This window comes from Apodemus sylvaticus, chromosome 4, assembly GCF_947179515.1.
Source record: "Apodemus sylvaticus chromosome 4, mApoSyl1.1, whole genome shotgun sequence".
NCBI classification, from domain to species: Eukaryota; Metazoa; Chordata; class Mammalia; order Rodentia; family Muridae; genus Apodemus; species Apodemus sylvaticus.
Genome location: NC_067475.1, coordinates 122695317 through 122703341, shown reverse-complemented (window position 1 = coordinate 122703341; position 8025 = coordinate 122695317). Strand labels below are relative to the sequence as shown.

The 8025-nt window shown below is 35.4% G+C and overlaps 1 non-coding gene across 1 annotated transcript; it reads left to right on the top strand.

Annotated features, from left to right (window-relative positions):
• The first annotated feature begins 1869 nt into the window (after window positions 1-1869).
• LOC127683912 (U1 spliceosomal RNA) lies at window positions 1870-2036 on the top strand. The gene has a single exon (XR_007977693.1). It is a non-coding gene; the product is annotated as a U1 spliceosomal RNA (small nuclear RNA).
• The last annotated feature ends 5989 nt before the right edge of the window (window positions 2037-8025 follow it).

The window sequence follows — 8025 nt, the reverse complement described above, 5'->3', positions numbered from 1 at the left end:
ATACATTTAGATGTGTGGCCCACCACTAAAGCATAAGCAGTTTGACAGATGCTATACTTTTAGGGAAATTAAACTCTTTTTCTCCCAGGAAGTGCCAAATACTTCATTGCTACTGCTAGAATTTTGAAACCAATAAGGTTTCCCTTTGTCAAACAATAAATGAGAAAAATCAATTTATCTTGGCTTCAGTTTTTCTATATAATATTCTTTAATCATCTTGATATCCTGTTATGTATTTTAATATCTAGCTACATTTTTCAATGGTTCTCCTTCCTCTAATCTTTAAGTTATCCTGTTTCCATGCAATCTCAACAACATAGCTGACAATACCTGACCTACAACAACACCAGCTGGCATGCAAACACTAATGATTAAATCTTATGGGCTCAGAACTCCAGATGAAAAGCTGTAGGCAATTTATGAATGTGGGGAGTGAGACCCAGTGTCCTGAAGGGATGAGTTGTCTATTTGGTTATCCAACTTAAAATGTTACACTAAGCAAATATACAAATGAGTAACACTAAGAGAACTTAGTGTGTTATATTTAGATTTATCTATACATGTCACAATAATAAAGGAAAACAATAGAGACAATACTTTAATGTATTAAAATATTCTAAAGTAAAAAGGTATTTTTCTTTATTATTTCTGATCTAACAATTATACTCTTCTATAATTTTACGCTATATGGTTTTGTTATAATTAATTATATATATATTTAACTATAATTAATAACTTTCAGTGTAATTTAAGTTTATATTAGCATACATTATGCATTATATTATATTGTACATTATATTATATATTATACATTACATATTAATTATTGTCTTATACTATATAACATACATCATATATGTATTGTATACAATATATCATATGTATGCATATGATATTTTATATATTCCACATCATATATTATGATGTCTTACATCATATTTCATATTATATATTATATACTATAAAGGTAAAATGTATATACATAGATTTCTAGGTTTTTTTTACTATCAATCATTCCATCTAATTCTTTATGGAAGGTCTTTGAAAATGCCACCACCTGCAGAGTAATAGTCCATGTGGCACAAGATGAAATCACGTCCAAATTAACTTAATAGCCAATGTTACTTTAAACTTCAAGAATCTGACACAAGAAAATTTATTTTAGGTTTACTTAAGAACAGTATAATTTTGGAAAAATGTTCCATGGTTACAATTACCTTAATCCCGTGTGCATGATAAAGCTTAAGGCACGACTATTTTAAAATTACTTTCAAAATACATGTGGCCTCTTCCATAAAGATGTATTCTATAGACTGACTGAGAAACAGTGCTCAAGCTAGGTACTAAGTAGGATGGCTGAGATGTATAAAAGTCTGGGAGAGCCAGGTGCGATCTGGACCTACAGATAGCACAGAGGCCAACTGGATTCTTCTCTGTTTGTGAAGTACAAGTGACATTCTCAGAGAAATGGGTACTTTTGTAAAAGAAACAATAATCAAGGAATTCCTAGGAATAAAGACCTAGATAAGCATAGAGTCTGGGGGAGTAAGATATGGTCTTGTCTAATATACAGCCTAGAAGTTATATAGATTATAAGCTAACTACAGTCCTGTATGCATGAGCCCAGGCGAACAGGTATTACTTGATCCTACAGTTAGAACAGAGGTTGATTTTCTATTAGCTGCCCTCATTTTCAGCCTCCTAGGTAGAAAACAGGTTATGTATCTCTTTCGTTAAAGAGACAACCCACTTGTGTAACATTTCTGGTTTCCCTAGTGCTATTTGTGAGGGTAAGCGACCTTTGTGCTCTCAACAATTTTCGGGGTTTATATTGTACAACTAACAATGTTTCTCTGAAACTCTGAACATATAGTTTCCTGGTGTGGGAGATACTACAATCCCCAGAGAAGATGGTTCTCCCAAGGCAATGATTATCCATTTCACTCTGGATGTGCTCACCCAGGGTTTTCCCCAGATGCAGGAAAGATGGCTGCATAATTTGTGATAATCGGGGGCTGTGTTCACACTCTCCCCTGGAAAATAAAACTATGGACATACATGTGTATTTGATCCATTTCTTTATTCTGTACACATGAGCATGGATTGAATGTCTCTCAGCATGTTAAACACTTACCCGCCACTGTAGCATTGCATAATGCTCATGACATTTTGAGTAAAGGTAGCAAAATAAGTCCAAGCTCCTCTTTCATTTCTCATCATTTCGCATGCAGGAAAATTCAAGTTTTAGAACAGATTCTAGTGAGCTCAGCATGCCAGTTTGTTAGGTGCTTTTTTCTTAATTTTCTTTATTGAATGGATAACTTCAACCTTCTCAACTGTAGAGCGCTTCACAGCTTATTTAAATCACAATCAAATTCCTTGAATCACCACTGTCACCCTTGGTGACACCACACAGCATGAGAGCTACCCAAGCATAGTCAGTCACAGTGAGAAGGTCCATCTGGTAACAGAGGTGGCTGTTGAGTGACTGATGGGTGGGCATCTTATACAGAGTGGGCATGAGAAGTACGAGAATTGCAGAGGAGGCAGAGCTGAAAGCTGTGACACTCCAGCACCATTTCCCGAATGCCAGGCGTTATTAAAGTTCAGAATTATTTACTTCCAGAATTTCTGCACTTAATAGCCTTTATTTTAATTTATTTATTCTTGTGTCATAACTGTTACTAAGTTCTTATGAATGGACATTTTATTGGTTATGATGAAATTAATTCCCCATAATCTCCTGAGTTTTGCAGTAATACGTATAATTTCAAGGGTGGCTTGGTTCTCTTGTAAACATCAAAAGGTCTGTTGTCTGATATTCAACTTTCAATGGTGCAGAATGGTTTATATCTCCTTAGTCTCTAAGATGGACAGGAAAACAAGGGTTGTTTGATATATAGCTAGGAAGAGGAGGTAGCTCTTAGGTATTAAGCCCCAAATTTATATTACATAAACTAACACTGATTTAGTGTGATATTAAATGAGCAGATGAAAAGGAGAAGTGAATAAGTCTGCCAATGAGATGGATCTGAGATTCAAATGTAGTATTATCTTGTGCTTAGGGAAGGGGGAACTACTTGTGATCAAGTTCAGGATCATGTGTGTGCTGAACAAGTGCTCTACTCATATGCTACATCTTCAGCCTCATGATTTCTATAAGATAGCCATACTCAAATGTACTTACACATTTAAAAATTTAAAAATTAAAAGTTGCTTATTATATTGAGGTTTCAATTTATTCAACCTATTAAAGGACAATATAAAAGGTTTGTTTCCTTATTTTAGTGTAATCCATGGCTAAATTATTAGTTATATAGTTTCTTTAAATCTAATAATTTTTTTAAAAATTTGATATATATATATATATATCCATATACTTTTATATAATCATAATTTTATGTATAGGTTTTATATACTACTAGTATATCTAACTAGTAGTGTATATTTTATAGGTAATAAAACAAGTACACTTTAAACACAAAGAATATTCAATTCCAAATAATTTATGTGCTTAAGATATAACATACTATTGGTATAAATATCTTCCAGGCATCTTAATAAGAACCTCAATTTAAGCATAGTTAGATATACTAGTAGTGTATAAAACCTATACATAAAATTATGATTAAATAAAAGTATATGGCTATATATATATATATATAAATTTTTATGTATATAAATGTTTTACCTCCATGTATGTTTATTCACCCTGTGTTTGCCATGTCTACAGAGGGCAGAGGAGGCTATCCAATCTATGGGAATCAGAATTACAATCAGCTGTAAGCTCCCATGTGATTGCTAGAGATCAAATCCTGACCGTCCAGAAGAGTGGCCAGTGCTCTTACCACTCAGACATCCTCCCAAGTTCACTTATGCTATTGTTTTAAATATGTCTTAATTTTACTATATTTCTCTAAATATATTGACACTGTAATTGTTAAAACTGAAAAACCACACTGCCCTAAAAATTTAGTGGTTTGTTTTATATTTATGTTCCAATAAACCATTTAAATAAAACATTGCTGATCTGTGAATATCTTTTACTCTAGTTCATCTTTAAGTGGTCCTAAGTTACTACTTGGTGGTTGGACCTTTGAAGTGTCTTTATAAATCTTGAGATTAATGATGAAGGCTGTAAAGCAAGCTTGTAAATGTGCTCTTCTGTTTCTTGTGTTCTATGAAAAGCGTTCTCCATATTTTCAAAATTCATTTCTTAGATTTCTTTTTTCAGATATCCATAGAATTGATCATGCATAATAGAGATGGTTGATGAATATTGAACCAGCTTATATAGTGATGGTTTCTCACACATTAAACCAGAAAAATCACTTAATAAAATTAAAACTATTTTAGAACTTTCTCTTTCTCTTGTCTTTCTGTTTCTCATCTCTCTGTCTCTGTCTCTGTCTCTGTCTCTCTGTCTCTCTGTCTCTGACTCTGTCTCTGTCTCTCTCTCACATACATACACACACACACACACACACACACACACACAAACACACACACACACACACACACACACACACACATACAGACCCAGAGATACCAAAGCTAGGTAACTTCTAATTAGGACCATAGTACTTTCATGTTTCTTTGGGTTTTTTGTTTGTTTCCTTTTTTTGTTTTGTTTGTTGTTTTTTGTTATTGGAAGTAAATTTTTCTTACATTGCCTGAAACATTGAAAAACTTTCAAGACTATTTCTTGAATTAGTGACTATGCTTATTAAAGAGATTTTGACTATTAGTCTAAGGAAATCATCCATAGGATGGCTTTTGTGAGGCTTTAAGTTAATAATGCTCTCTTTTATGAAGCAATCTTAAAGTGTTGGTGTTACAACTGTAAATATGTAATTCAAACCCCTAAACTAATCATTACTTCAAAGGCTATTACAACCCAGAAATGGAGCACAATGAAAGCATCCTTTCTGCCTGAGAAAGTTTCAAAGCCTCTGTCATCACCAATTTGATCCATCCACACAACTACCATGATCTTCTTACAGTTTTCTTAATAAGTAGAACACCATTGATTAATCTTCTCTCTGGTGACTGAGTAGGCAGGTACAACCAGGAGCACAGGGAACACAGGAGTGGCAGAGCAGTTGGGACAGGGTCTATCCGGGCTCCAACTGCACCAAGGAGCTGGAAGTCCCACAACACTGTGCCAGGGGAAAGCCTGTCATCCAGGGGTGCTGAGACAGGCTTGCAGGACCACAGGAGGAACAAGCACCAGCCAAAGACAGCAGGAACAATTAAAACCAGAGATGGTGAGAGGAAAACATAGGAACATTACCAACAGAAATCAAAGCATCATGGCACCATCTGAACCAAATTCTCCCATAACAGCAAGTCCTGGATACCCCAACACACCATAAAAGCATGATTTGGATTTAAAATCACAGCTCATGATGCTGATAGAGGGCTTCAAAAAGGATATAAATAACTCCCTTAAGGAAATACAGGAGAACACAGGTAAACAGGTAGAAGTCCTTAAAGAATTACAGGAAAACACAACAAAACAGGTGAAAGTATTGAACAATCCAGGACCTGAAAATGTCGGTAGAAACGATAAAGAAATGACAAAGGAAACCAACTCTGGACATCGAAAACCTAGGAAAAAAGTCAGGAGTCACAGATTCAAGCATCAACCACAGAATACAGGAGACAGAAGAGAGAATCTCAGGTGCAGAAGATACGATAGAAAGCATTGTCACAACAGTCAAAGAAAATGAAAAATGCAAAAAGCCCCTACAAAAAAAACATCCAGGAAATTGAAGACAAAATGAGAAAAAACAAACCTAAGGATTATAGGTATAGAGAAAGTGAAGATTTCCAAATTAAAGGGCCAGTACATGTCTTCAACAAAATTATAGAAGAAAACTCCCCTAACCTAAGAAAGAGATGTCCAGGAACATACAAGAAGCCTACAGAACTCCAAATACATTGGAACAGAAATGAAATTCTGCCTGTCAAATAATTAAAACACCAAATGTACTAAAAGAAAAAAATATTAAAAGCAGTAAGTAAGGGAAAAAATCAAGTAACATTATAAAGGCAGACTTATCAGAGTTACACCAGATATCTTGCCAGAGACTATGAAAGCCAGAATAGCCTGGGTAGATGATACACAGACCACAGGGGAACACAAATGCCAACCCAGGCTGCTATACCCAGCAAAACTCTCAATTACCATAGATAAGAAACCAAGGTATTCTGTGACAAAAACAAATTTACGAAATATCTTTCCACAACTCCAGCCCTTCAATGGCTAATGAACTGAAAACACCAAAAAGGATATTAAGGAATAGTGATTGTTGCTTCATGTTATTTTTGATGTTATTTTTATGTTTGTGTGGGTATCTACTTTTGGGTTTCCTGGAAGAAGATTACTTTCTTGCTTTTTCTAGGGTGTAGTTTCCCTCCTTGTATTGGCATTTTTCATCTATTATCCTTTGTAGGGCTGGATTTGTGGACAGATATTGTGTAAATTTAGTTTTATCATGGAATATCTTAGTTTCTCCATCTATGATGATTGAGAGTTTTGCTGGGTATAGTAGCCTGGACTGGCATTTGTATCCTCTTGGGTGAGTATGAGGTTTGCCCATGATGTTCTAACTTTCATCTTCTCTGGAGAGGAGTATGGTGTAATTCTGATAGGTCTGCCTTTATAAGTTACTTGCCCCTTTTCCATTACTGCTTTTAATATTTTCTTTAGTGAATTTGGTGTTTTGCTTATTCCATGCCTGGAGGAGTTTCTGTTCTGGTCCATTCTGTTTGGAGTTCTGAAGTCTTCATGTATGTTCATGGGCATCTCTTTTCTCTAGGTTAGGGAAATTTTCTTCTACAATTTTGTTGAAGATATTTACTGGGCCTTTAAGATGTAATCCTCGCTCTCATCTATCCCTATAATCCTTAGGTTTGGTCTTCTTATTATGTCCTGGAGTTCCTGGATGTTTTGGGTTACCAGCTTTATGCATTTTGCACTTTCTTTGACTGTTGAGTCAATGTTTTCTATGGTATCTTCAGGACCTGAGGTTCTTTCTTCTATCTCTTATATTTTGTTGTTGATGCTTGCATCTATGACTCCTGAATTCTTTCCAAGGTTTTCTATCTCCAGAGATGTCTCACTTTGTGATTTCTTTATTGTTTATACTTCCACTTTTAGATCCTTGATAGTTTTGTTCAGTTCCTTCACTTGATTGTTTGTGTTTTCCTGTAACTCTTTAAGGGGGTTTTGTGTTTCTTCTTTAAGGGCTTCTGCCTGTTGACCCATGATTTCCTGTATTTCTTTAAGGGATTTTTGGGTTTTCTATTAAAGTCTTTTACCTGTTGACCAAAGTTTTCCTGTATTTCTTTAAGGAAGTTATTTCAGTCTTTCTTGAAGCCCTCTATCAGCATCATGAGATACTATTTTAAATCTGACTCTTGCTTTTCTGGTGTGTTGGGGTATATGGGACTTGCTGTGGTGGGAGAACTGGGTTCTGATGTTGTGATTTGGCCTTGGTTTCTGTTGGAAGGGTTCTTGTGCTTGCCTTTTGCTATCTGGTTATCTCTGGTGCTAGTTGATATTGTTGTCTCTGACTGTAGTTTGTTACTCCTGGGGCCTGTAAGCCTGTCTCCTTACTCCTCTAAGCTAGGAAGTAAAAGGACTGCTGGGAGATCACTCTCTCCTGGCAGGCTATGTAAAGAAGGCTGTGGAGTTTCCTGGCTTAATGGAAGTTTGAGTGTAAATCCTGGGTATACTCCTATAGTTCTTGCTCACAGATGTCCCAGAAGACTCCATTCCAACAAAATTCATAGGCATTTCCTTGGATAACTCAACATAACTACCTGGCAAAGTGAGGATGGGATATACTAGACCCTATTAGCTTTGGCTGTTTGACATAAAGAAATCTTTTCTTTCTTTCTTTCTTTCTTTCTTTCTTTCTTTCTTTCTTTCTTTCTTTCTTTCTTTCTTTCTTTCCTTCCTTCCTTCCTTCCTTCCTTCCTTCCTTTCTTCCTTCCTTCCTTCATTTCTTTCTTTCT